Genomic DNA, 13,791 nt, shown 5'->3' with positions numbered 1-13,791 from the left:
AGCATCTATTGTGAGTAAGGTATGACAATTCCTAGTGTGATTCTCTCACCTACCAAGTAAATACCATGAGCATCAGTGCATTAAGCCATAGGCTAGTCTGAGTCCTTACTCGTCTCCTCATTTCAGGTCCACCCAAGCCTGATACATGCATCATATGGAAGTTATTGAGATTTGACACATAGATATTTCACTAAAACAACAAAAGGTTTTCCAAGAAAATTCTCAGTTCTCTCCTGCATAGGAACCTTGTCTCTGTGTCCCTCCTTTTCTTTACAGACGTTATCACCCTGGAGGGAGAGGAGATCTCTGCCACTTCTTTCCAGAAAACAGCTCCTATTTCTTTCTTAAATCATGATGTTACTTAAGTCTCTGTAATTACCTGACAGTTATGAGTGATCCTTAAGTCAACAATTCCTGTGATCTTAAAGTCAATTTCTTTGTCTTTCTTTGCAAATCCTTCTGTGATTTTGAATGCTAATAAGAAATGCAGTCTCTGTCCTACTTTTGAGGAACTTCCCCCATTCCCAGTGCAATGAAACTTACACCATTTTCTCTGGACATCACCTTCAATCATCCCACATTCTAATCTTCTAATGAAGACTGACGTACAGCACAGGTCCTTGCGTTACGCCAATCCCTCAATCTTGGAACAGATCACTAGGAACTGTTGACAAATTTACAGCAGCCTTGGTGCAATAATATACAGTCCTTAGAGCCAGTCTGGCACCAGGGAGAGCCATGCTCCATGCCAGGCCATGCACCCCACCACCATTCTCAAAATGCTGGCAGTTACACTTGAATGCACATGCTGCATAGTTTGTGTGCAAAATTACTTAACTTTGCTCTGCTTTAGGTGAATAGGAGTCCCCGAGTTCACAGTGTTCTGGCCCTCATCAGTGTTGAGAAAGACGGTTTTATTAGCAGAGTCCACAGAGACACAGCTTGGGAACAGCTTCTAACTCTTGGTCTAATGGAGTAACATTGGTTAGTGGTTACAAAATTGATTTGCTCTATAAGGGAAATTAATTGGCCATGAAAGGGAAGAAAGAAAAACTGTACACTTTAGTTAACTATCAAATAAAATAGACTGAAAATTCCTTCCATAGGCAATATAGCAAAGCACCTTAATGAAGTTTTCAGTGCTAAAGAGTGGCAGATGATTCAGAAAACTACAAAAATTATATTAAATAGTACTAACTAAAGTAAGACAGACTCTTTTAAGGCTTCTAGTCCATTTTTCTCTTCTTTCTTTTTTCTCCCAGACCTTTAAGTGGAACTGTAAGTGCCATAATGTATCGGAAAGTCCCTGTGAAACACTGTGTTACATTGCTTATTTCTTGAACTGCAGACAAAAATATTCTAACTGTGCACCATGCAATACTACTGTAATTCCAACTAATGCCTCTAAAGTCAGTAAGGTTAAGCTAGACTGTGATTAGTTCAACAACACAACAGCTGGTCCAAGGTTTTCAGAAGCAATGACAATAAAATATGATGATTTTGTTTAAGTGACGAAAGAGGAAAAAAAAAGTAAATCTATGTTAAATGTTATTTAATGCTTGGTTTATAGATTTTTTTTTTTTCCTGTTTCATGCTGAAAAGAAGAGATGGCAGCTGTAGTGCCTTGCTAAAAGGGAATGGAAACCACTGTATTTAATGCTTGCCTACAGCTGTGGAACACTGCATTCAATGACTCGACTACTTTCTTCCAGTCTCTGTTCCTATATAAAAAGCTAAACCGACATTTTTTTAAAGGACCATTATTACCAGTGAGAGGCATGAGGGATCTCCATGCTCAAGAAATAAACCATGTATTTAGGTGCTTAAACATTAAGTAAAATGTTTGGTTCAGGTGACCAGCTGAACATCACATATGAAAGCACTATGAATAGGACCACTCTGGCAGATAGATGGATCTAGAAAGTTTAACTGCCTGTTGCCCAACAGTCTGTGCTCACCAGTAAGTAACCGAGAGCTTAGATCAAACTCTGTTGTTATGGGCACAACAAACCATTCTAATTAGCGTATAATTCTAGGTGGTTGTGTTCATTCTATTATATTTCTTAACTGCTATTGCATTGTTATACAGACAGCTTTTATATGTTTTTTTGCTATTTTCCCTCATTACATACTTCTAAGATGAATGTAAATGTGGTAAAGACCGTTATTTTTCATGCTAATGAACAACTCAAACTACTGAGAAACATCTGAATTGTTGCCAAATTCATATCAAACTCAGTGTTCCTTAAATATATTTCATTGCACTATGAAAACTGTTTTAATGTTACAGAGAATGCCCACTGCATGGTGCCTGGAAGGGATTTAGACTTTTATCGCACTCTAGCAAACATGGGGCAATCGATCAGTACTATGGTTACTACCATTTGATTGCGTTAGCCCTTCTATGTGTACAGAAGTTCTTTCACTCTGCCCGGCTTCTCAAATGTCCCAGAAAAGGACCTGAAGTGATATCAACTTCTGCATTCATGTCTGATGCTCTCAACAGGTGTGAGGAAAAACCAGCAATTCCACCTACGAAATTTGAATGATGAAGAGCACGTAGTGAGAAAAGCTGCTCCCTCACTGCAGAAGCCCTCTTTTGGAGAAGGAGCGCTCTGGAGCTGTCACTAGGTTGAATAGCATTACTATCTGTATCTAAATATTGCTAAGTCAGTCCACTTCACCTTTTCTAAGTTGTTATACCAGAACAAGCAATTGTTGTATTTCCTGAAGAAACCACAAACATTCCTTTATAGCACAACCAAAGTTTTGTCAGTGCTGGCACTAAAGCTAAGGAAAGTTTTGTTTTGCTGAGTGGCTTCTTGCTTTTGAGAGCAAGTTCCTGCATTTACTGTTGCTCTGGTTTGCCTCTTTCCATGGGTTGTAACTAATGGTGTCATGGTAGTTAGCTGTCACACTTACCTTATGTATTTTTACAACACTCACTAAAAATGCAAAAAGTTCATAATTACAGTGTTTGCTTCATTTTCCCCTTTTCATCTTCATGAACCTTATATGGTTACATAACATGCAAAATATATGCAGAAAACATGAAAAAACTGGAGCTTACCCCTAGCAACAAATATTTGTCAAAGAAACATATACCCATGATCTTTGCTGCTGTATAACAAGGTAAAAATAAATCAATTTCCATTTGTAGAAACCTGTATGTAGCAAGAACATAAATCCACATCCACTTAGACCTTTTTTGAAAGTCTGAAAATCAGTGATTAGAACTGATGTTAAAACAAAAATCCCACCTCAGATTGGTATTTGACCCAATCTTTCAACTCATTGAGTCTCAATATGTATAATTATGTGTCTAACCATAGTGTGTATCAGAATTGTGACCTGTTAAAATTCATACTATATTCAGATTTTTGCAATGAAGAAGATAAAGCACCGATATATTGTATCATTTAAACAACAACATATTCCCTTCACATGTACAGAAGAGATGATAAAGTAAACTTATGATATACTAAGGTAGTTCCTCATAAATTTTCAGTATTTGTCATGAACACCAGACTCATGGACTTCAGTACTACTTATCTTTCCTGTTCTCTGAAGTCTTTCTTTTAATAATGAAGTAATTGGTTCAAAGTCTTGTTGCTATGAAAATCTGGAGGGAGAAAAAAAGAAATCACAAAAAACCTCAAAGGTCATAAAATCTATAAAATGAGTGCTTTCTTATGTTACATTCTTACATATCACCTTTAGGTCAAAGTGCTTTGGTCACCTGTGCTCAGATGAACTAAATCTAGAGGCTCACTTTTCATTACTTTGTCAGGAGCACAAATACTGAACCTGTCAGAAACTCTGATGGCAAGAGCTATGCTGTACCAGATACAGCTAGACTAGGCTTGCTATCATCATCTCATTTTACTGCAAAGTCAATACAGTGTCCACTGTATAAAAGTGTTGTGCAAGCCATCTACTTTTGGGCAATATTCATGGCGAGGAGTGAAGTTTTCCAGAATATTTCAACTGCTCAGGTTCCACCAGTACTTCTATTAACATCAATGTCTAAATTCACATCTACTTCAAAGACAGCTGGAACCATGATGTGTTAACTAGAATAAAGGAGCCTAAATATGTTGGGGGGGGGGATTACTCTGGGACTTTGGGCTTCATTCATTGTTTTCTGGCACTGTGGTAGCACTCAGGGCCACATGATCTAGTTGAAGATGTCCCTGCCCACGGCAGGGGGGTTGGACTAGATGACCTTTAGAGGTCCCTTCCAACCCAAACTATTCTATGATTCTATGATGTGGTAAAATGATTCCACATTCATAGAACTTTGTCTCACCACCACCTGTATGGCATGAACAGATCTACATTTTTTTTTTCCATTTTTTAATGAAATGTTATCATTTAAAATAATGAATTAGAATAGAATAAAGTTTTTAATATACTGGTACTATATGCTAACAGTAGAGAATGTAGTCACTATGAAAAAATCAGGGTAGCTCTCTATTCCTCAGTGATAACCAGTTTGGGGTTTTGGTGGGGTGTTTTTTTTGAACATTTCTTCATTTGGGAGCAATCCAGCTATTTACTTTGTTATTATTCAGGTATTATTTATTCTGCAGTTGCTAAAAATACAGTAGAGAACAATGACAGCAGGGTCTGTTACAATGACAAATGACATCCCATTTCTCATTAAAAAGACAATGGCTGCTAATCAGTGTGTATAAATACTTCCTGGTGCCTGTGGCAAAATGACATTTAAAAGGCTATTCCCCTTTCTCCACTTGTAAGCGAGGTCTTTGCCACTCCATCTCAAATGACAGTAAAGGAAAACTCCCTAGACACTAGAATGTGAGTCTGTATGGCTTAAGTGAAAGTTTAAAAAAAAAAAAAGAAAAGAAAAAAAAGTATTATTTGTCTTTGCTATCCCCTTTTTGATTATTCTCTGCCCAGGTCACACCTTCCTTGGTACGGAACAGATTAATACACCTCTGGTTTTGATCAGGTTCTTGAAAGTCTGACATTCTGCTCATATTTGAGATTATGTGTACCCATTCCTGCCCTCACCCCTTTCCTTCTCCAGACCTAACCTATTGCTGAATAAACAAATCAGTTCCCTGCTGTTTAACTACAAAGAATTATTCTGACACTGTAATAAGGCAGAGAGAAGAAAACCACTGCAGAGTTACAAAGAACATCTAGGAACTTGCTAGATCAGACTAGCAATTCATTTACTCTGGTGATGGGTTATTGCATATACCAGAGGCAGCAGTTCATGCAGAAGGGCACACTGAGGGGGCCAGAAACTCTGCTGAGGACAGCATATGTGCTGCTCATCAGTGGTGGAGACACACTGCAGGGCACAGTCCCCAGCAGCCACTGGAGCATTTCCCCCAGCACATCTGAGGTCTCGACTTGAGTGCAGGTGCATCTCTTCAAGTCTGGGGCTGCAGGGACACCTGGGCTCTCTCGCTGAGGCTGGGGTAGCAGGAGGTGGGCTCCTTGCCTGCAGGAGGAGCACGCTTGGTGGAGGGTCTGTCTCGCCAAGTAAAGAAGCTATGACAGGAGATCAGCATACTGCACAGCATCAGAAATGGCAAGAAAGAGACTAAAGTCCATGTCAGCTGCCCTGACCTGTCGCCTGGGCTGGTTTGCTGCTTGCCAGGGCTCAGATTTGGGATGTTGCAAAAAGATTGATGGGTCTTCACCAGTCCTTAGACTATTATCTCTGCTGCTCTTCCATGTGCCAGGGAAGACCTGGAGCATATCAGGCATGACTATATGGCTCTGGGGGTGATCATCAAGGGCACAGGTGGTTTTATCCTCGATCCTGTTGGTGACCCACTGATTCTGTGGGTCAACAACCAGCTGCACGGCTGGTGTTGGAAACAGGGATATGTTTTTTATGACCATGGGATTCTCCAAGGATTGACGACTGCTGGGAAGAAACAGGATCCACCTTACAAAGTAGGTCAAAAGCATCTTTGCCATCAGGCTGTGCAAGCGAGTGAGGAGAGCTTTAAAGTAGGAACAACAGGGGAGAGAGTGAACAACCAACAATCAAGTGAGGAAATGGTGGACCAGGTTGGCAAGCAAAGGGTTCAGGATGATGTGGACTGGAGCATCCTCATGATCAAGAAAACAAGGTTGAAAGGGGTCCATTTCAAGCATATGCACAGAAATAAAGGAGTACCTACAAGAGAAGACAGTATCATGGGGAAGGTGCTTGTACCTTTTCTGGGAAATGAGCACAGCTGGGTGCCTCTCTGAAGTGCCTGTACACTAATGTATGCAACATGGGAAACAAATGAGGAATTAGAGGTCAGTGTGCAGTTGCAGGGCTATGAACTGATCACAGAGGTGTGGTAAGATAACTCACACAACTGAAGTACTGCAATGGATGGATACATGTTCCACTTTAGAAAGGACAGGCCAGGATGGCACGAAGGGAGAGTCACTGTTAATGGGAGAGGAGCAGGAATGCATGGAGCTCTGCCTTCAGATGGATGATGAGCTAGCTGAGACCTTATGGGTCAGGATTGGAGGGCAGACCAAAGTTGATGATATTGTTGTGCGTGTGTCTGCTGCAGAACACCTGATCTGGAAAAAGTAGATGAAGTCTTCAGATAACTTCACTTTTTCAGACCATGATCCTCACAGGGAACTTGAACAACCCCAGTATCTCCTGGAGAAACAACACAGAAGGGCACCAGCAATCCAAGACACATTACTGGTGTACCCCAAGGGTCAATACTGGGGCAAATACTGTTTAACATCTTCATTAATGACTTGAATGATGGGACAGAGTGCACCCTCAGCAAGTTTGGACATGATACAAGAACTGGGAGAAGTGATTGATAAATCAAACAGTTGTGCTGTTATTCAAAGGGACCTCGACAGGCTAGAAAAATGGGCTGATAGGAATCTCATGAGGTACGGAAAAGAGAAAAACAATCTCCTGCACCTGCATAGGAATAACCCTATGCACCAGTACAGGCTGCAGACCGGTTGGAAAACAGCTTTGCCAAAAAGGACCTGGGGGTCCTGGTAGACAAGTTGAACATCAGCCGAGGCCCACGTGCCCTTGTGGCACAGAAGGCCAAGAACCTCCTGGACTGTATTAGGAAGAACGTTGCCAGAAGGTTGAGGGAGATGATACTTCTCCTCTGCTCAGCCCTGGTGAGACACATCTGGAGTGCTGTGTCTAGGTCTGGTCTCTCCAGTACAAGACAGGGACATATTGGAGTGGGTCCAGCAAAGGGCCACAAAGATGATTAAGGGACTGGAGCATCTATCATACAAGGAGAGGCTGAAAGTGCTGGGACTATTTATCCTGAAGAAGAAATGGCCCAGGGGAGATCTTTTCAATGTTTATAAATATCTGATGGGGGGAGTAAAGAAGATGGAGCCAGACTTTCCTCCATGGGACCCAATGACTAGACAAGATGGCAAAAACTAAAAGGAAATTCTGTTTAAACACAACAAAAATCTTTTTTTTTACTGTGAGGGTGACAGCACTGCACAGGTTGCCCAGAGAGGTTGTGGAGTCTCTCTCCTTGGCGATATTCAAAATGTCACCTGACCAGACACAACCCTGAGCAACCTGCTCTATGTGACCCTGCTTTGAGAGAGAGTTTAGAGTAGATGATCTCCAGAGGTGCCTGCCAACATCAACTGTTCTGTGATTCTGTGATATAGTAGCAATGGTGATATATGTAGGCTGCCAAGGTGCATGTAGAACTCTGCACAGTACAAGCAAATCTGGAGCCTGAAAAACAAACATATCTACATCTATAAATTTATTTATAGGTATGAATGTAACATATCTGAAAATAAATATGGTGAGAAATTGTCACATGGATTGTAGTGATAATCTGTTTAAATTATTCTTAGAAGCGGGGGAAAGGGGAAATGGAAGGACAAGGGGAAGAAAGAGAAACAGTTACAGGTTGTCATTGAACCAGACACAATCAGCAATTTGTGTTTATGTTGTGGTTTAACTCGGCAGGCAGCTAAATACCACACAGCCATTCGCTTACTCCCCCCCCCCCCCCCCCCCCCATTCGTGGGTTGAGGTAAAGACAGTTTAATAGGACAGAAAAGGAAGGGAAAATAATAATAATAATAATAATGATAAAAGAATATACAAAACAAGCGATGCACAATGCAATTACTCACCACCCGCTGACCAATGCCCAGCCAGTTCCCGAGCAGTGGTCATCGCCCCCCAGACAGCTCCCTCCAGTTTATGTGCTGAGCATGACGTCACATGGTATGGAATATCCCTTTGGCCAGTTTGGGTCAGCTGTCCTGGCTCTGCCCCCTCCCAGCTTCTTGTGCACCTCCAGCCTTCTCAGTCAGTAGAGCATGGGAAGCTGAGAAGTCCTTGACTAGTGTAAGCACTGCTCAGCAACAACTAAAACATCCGTGTGTTATCAACATTTTTCTCATGCTAAATCCAACACACAGCACTGTACCAGCTACTAGGAAGAAAATTAATTCTATCCCAGCCAAAACCAGGACAGTTTATCAGGTGTCATGACAGCAATAAAAATTAAAGGATATAATAGGGTATATTTTATCACAGATATTTTCCCTTGTATAACTTAAGCTATATAGAAGGGAGATGCTGACTGCCAAAAAAAGATGCTGATTTCTCCCTTTGTCCTTCAGCATGCCTCTATTTTATGAATTTTCAGTTGTTGTGTCACCAATCCCAAGGCTTCCCTTATGCTCCTTATTACTATGCACAGTTCAAGGAAGATGCCAAAAAATCTCAGGGTTTTTTGTGAGGGAATATGTATATATATGTGTGTGTGTGTGCGCGTGTACATGCACGTGCGCGTGTGTATATATATATGACAAGTTTCATCCTAAATCTTATTGGTCAGCAGCTAGCTAAATTTCTACAAGATACAGACACATATTTTCACATACAAAAATAAAAAATCTACAGATAGAGATAATATATATAACATCTAACAAATTTCTGGATGTTTTCACCATCAGCATAAGTATCTGTAATGTGTACAAAGTAGAGTTTTCCCTAGTTTTAAGTATAAAGCTTCTGTCTTACTGAACTATAGCCTGATACTGTATAACAAAAGGTACATCAAAATAGCCTTTTCCTTCTCTTTATCCTTTTGCACCTCTATCATATAGTCATTACTGAAGCTTCTCCTTATCTCTTTTTCCATATTTTTATCTTTTTAATGTGTGTTGTATTCTTATGGTATTTCATCATACAGCATTGCATCCTCTTGCTTAATCTTTTTAGAGACAGGACAATCAGAACTGAATGTAGCATTCAAAACAACTGGGTAACATCATATGTTAGAGTTGTACCCTTTTTCTTAGGAACACTAGCAGGATATGATTTTGGTATCACTGCTACGTATTGTGTCAATATTTAATGAGCTGTCCAGGTGGTTTTTATGCATAGATCCAGTTAGTGTTAAAGCTAGGAATTTCTATGACCTGGGATCAGCAATTGTAAGCCTGCCACTGGCCTTAGGGTCACATCACACGCAATCAGCTTGCAGGGTACAGGCACTGCTGATTTACCTTGGAAACTGGTAACCTCAGCAGAGTGACGCTTGTCCTTCCTTTGTCCTCTATCTCTCATCTATAAATTTGCAGTTGTCACACTAGCAACCCCAGAGGTCCCCTTAAACTCTTTACCTTGTTCAGAGCTGGAGAGACTCACATAAAGGCATTTGATGCACATCCGTGGCCTTCCTCCAGGTTCCTGGGCCTCCATTTTGTTGCTTGCACATCCTAGGAGCACTCTGCTTGAATAGGGAAGCGCACACATAATTATGCTTAGAGGGTGTATATGAGCACTCATTAAGTTGGCTGAAATTGCACATCTTGGATCTATATGAGTGTTCTCTACCTCATCACTAATGGACAAGGCCACAACATTGATCAACACACAAAGAAATTAATGCTTTCACATTTCCAACAATCTAGGAAGTCATCACATAATAATATATTCTCTCAGCAATAAGTGGATGTTTGATGGAAAGCTATGAACAGAGACAGTAAATGTTGCAGGAATAGGAAACCAATTAAGTAAGGTCCATATGGATTACACTGTGAGCACAGCGGGATGCAGAGCAGAGGGACTGAGTGCCATATGGAGTGTAGATAGTGAGTGAGCCCATCTGGGTGTTCTCTTTACGAACGAGACCCACAAATTTATTATACCCATTCTGAGCTTCAAATTACAAACATCTTAAAAATGTTTGAATTATTTTTATTTTTACTGTGATTCATTTATGGGTACACACAATACATGTCAGTTGGAAGTATATGGTTTTCAGTTATAAAGAATAAATATCTGTTACCGAGATTCACTAATGTAGGGTCAGACTTGAAAGTTCCCTGGCAGTCAGTAGCAAGAGACAGCAAAAAGCTGTACTACCATGGGAACAGAACAGGAAGAAAATGATGTAAGGAGACAGTTTGTCCCTAGTTCTTTTTAAACTCGGGGCGGGGGGGGGGGATTAATCTGCAATTTTTCTCAACTTGTTACCACTTTTTACTCTATTACTTTTCTAGCTTCAGTATTTCAGCTTGGTTTGTTATAGTTAATCCTCCATTCAGCTGTGTGGAAGGGGAAGGGGAGAGGAAGGCAAGATGACTCAGTCATCAAATGCTCTGCAATGTCTCTCTTAGGTGTCCTTCCCAGCGGAATAATGAATCTCCTTACAACTGTTTACACAGGATGAGCCACAACTGTTCTTTATCAGGGACTCTTTATCAGGGACTCTTTATCAGGGACTCTTTATCAGGGACTGTAGTGATAGGACAAGGGGCAATGGTTTTAAACTGTAGATTTAAAGGGTAGATTTAGCTAGATATTAGGAAGAAATTCTTTACTGTGAGCACGGTGAGACATTGGAACCGGCTGCCCAGAGAAGTTGTGGCTGCCCCATCATTGGAAGTGTTCAAGGCCAGGTTGGACGAGGCTTTGAGCAACCTGATCTAGTGGAAGGTATCCCTGCCCACGGCAGGGGGGTTGGAACTAGATGATCTTTAAGGTCCCTTCCAACCCAAACCATTCTGTGATTCTATGATAACCTTAAATAAAGGGGAATCCTGTTTCTCCAAAATCTGGAATGTACTTTTTGTACATAGAGGACATTTTTTGTGAGCCCATTTCATTTTGCACTGCAGCAGAATCACACAATCAATTACATGTCTCAGCTGAACTTTTAAAATCAGCATATCAGGCTGTCAAGCACTTACCTGATCATTCTCTGAGTCTTATGCAGTGCTTTTCTTATTGCTGAAGCTGGATATTTCTTCAATTATAAATAGGTGTGTTGTCCCTAGACAATTCATTAATATAGGGGCTGAAAAATGTACATTTTCTGTTTCAGCCCAGAACATATACAGCCTATTTTAGAATATTCAATGTTTTTAGCTTTATCCATTTTTTACATGCCCTATCCACCATCAAAAGGAACACAGACACTGAACCAACCTGGCAAAGATCATACTTATTTGCTCCTATGGTTAACCACAGAAACCTGTTTCTATATCTGACTAGCTCACCTTCAAGGAATTAGTCAGTGATTGCTCAGAGACCTGAAGACATGCCAACAAGAGATAAAGTGGGTTTTGTGGAGTTTTCACCACTAACAATACTTGTGTTTGTGATAGATACAGTGTGCTGAATTAAACACGTTTATTTTCATTCAGAGTATATTAGGGCCTTTCTTCATTTTCCAGCATAAATCTGGTTTCTCTGCCTATGGATCAAAATATATGCAAAACAATTCACTGCTTAAAAACAAAACAAAATCACCGTGAGACTGTAATATCCAGCTACAAGCCTTAGTTTGAATTTCAGATGACCAGACCAGTTTTTGCCAGCTCAAGGGCAACAAGAACTTTCTGTCTTGTGCTTGTCATTTCAGTGTGCTTGATAAATTGGACTGGACGGTAATAGGAAACTAGAGCCTTTGGAATCTGGCACCATGATAACTTCAAATACAGTAGGAGAGGCAAGTAGTGGGCACTTTTGCAGACATATATCAGAAGGAAAAATATATCTAGGTTCAACACGACAGCAATTGCATGTGTTGCTTTCTACAAACACAACTGCAAGAACAGTGATATGACTGCAAGCTTGAGGCATGATAAGTTTTGCTTCACAAAAACCAAAACACTTATTTTCTGTTCCATAGAAGAAATAATGGGTTTCTAAATGGAAAATAAATTTGTATGGAAATAAGAATATGGAGATCATTCTTTTGTATAGGTCTTCTGTAGCAGAAAAGAGACATGAAAGCAATTTAGGAGATGTATATGGGAATATGCATGTTATTTTTACTCTGTTACAAGAGTGACCAGAATACCACAGTAAATCATTTATAGATCCATGAATCCATTGGATACATCTGTCATTCTCAAAATGTGGAAAGAAAATTATTTTCTACATCTGTAAGTATTGTGACTGGTTTTGAGAACACTTGGTATGCATGTTTTTTAGGCTTTCAGCAGGTTTCATTGGGCCAGGATGTCTCTGACATCTTTGTCTTCAGCCTCAAGAAGTGATCTACCTAGGTTAAGTTTTTCCTTTATCAGTGTAGGTCTGATGTAGGCCAGAGGCTTGCAGATTAACCTGAACCCTTTGCAGTAACTGGAAATAAACTCTGACAGGATTTGCATCAAAAACTAAGCAAATCTTCCATACTACTATTAAAAAGCCCCAATGACAGAATGCATTTATATAGTACTATATTTGTACTTCAAGTTAAAATCTGTATGTTTTATGTTTTCCTGTAATTTTCATTTCAACTACATTATTCAATAATTTCTCATGTAAAATCTCTTTCTAGAAGGTCTCTTCCAGTTTTATTGAAGTTTTCTTTACCATCTTTTTCTAATATTTATTGTCATATATAAAACTTTATTTATGGATTTCCAAGAAAAAGTGGCTAAAGTAGTTACCATACATCAGTATAGTACCCCCAACAGGGTAACAAATATTTTCTATGAAAACATCACATTCTTTGTTCTGTATGCTATTTTTTCTGCTACTTTAATCTAGTATTTTACGCTTGCTATTGGCTGGGGGTTTTATTTCATATTCCCTGAGTCTGGCTGCCTGGGTTTTTGTTCTTTTTTTTTTTTTTTAAACTATAAAACAAAAAGCAAATTCACTCTTTAGCAAGTATAACGAAACAAGAAATCAGCTGAAGCATTTTTATATCAAATCTATGACAGTGTAAAACCAAGCCTGCAATGAAACCAGAGCACTGCCTTCAGGACCAAAGCCATAAAAGGAGAAAAAACACTCAAAACAGAGGGAAGAGAAGTTTAAAAATATACAAGGTCTTCATCAGTGAATATGAACAGATTCCCATCATAATTTGAAAAGCAGAAATGACTCAACTAAACTAAAAGGCATTTTCATTCTGGAAAAGAGTATATGCACAGAAATATATCATGATTTAATAATTAATTTCAAAATTAATATGGATTGAATTTCTGGTGGACAAGCTCTGTAGGTATCATTCCTCAGATTGACCTCTCTCAATGACAGGCATTTTGTCCGTCACTTTAAATAGCTATAGTAGGTTTTTTTAATTCACCTGTACTAATTACAAAATATCCATTTAAAATCTGATACTAGACTGTATGTAATATTCCACTCTTGATTTTACCAGTGTTGCAGACAGATGGATAATGGCTTCTCACTCCTACTTGCTTTTAACATGTAAGGATTATATTAAACTGTCGCGGTTTAACCCCAGCCAGCAAATAAGCACCACACAGCCGCTTGCTCAGTCCACCCCCCGTGGGACT

The sequence above is a fragment of the Aptenodytes forsteri genome, unplaced genomic scaffold (assembly GCF_000699145.1).
Source record: "Aptenodytes forsteri isolate BGI_AS27 unplaced genomic scaffold, ASM69914v1 Scaffold6, whole genome shotgun sequence".
NCBI classification, from domain to species: Eukaryota; Metazoa; Chordata; class Aves; order Sphenisciformes; family Spheniscidae; genus Aptenodytes; species Aptenodytes forsteri.
The sequence above is the reverse complement of the archived record's forward strand: the minus strand, read 5'-3'. Positions refer to the sequence as shown.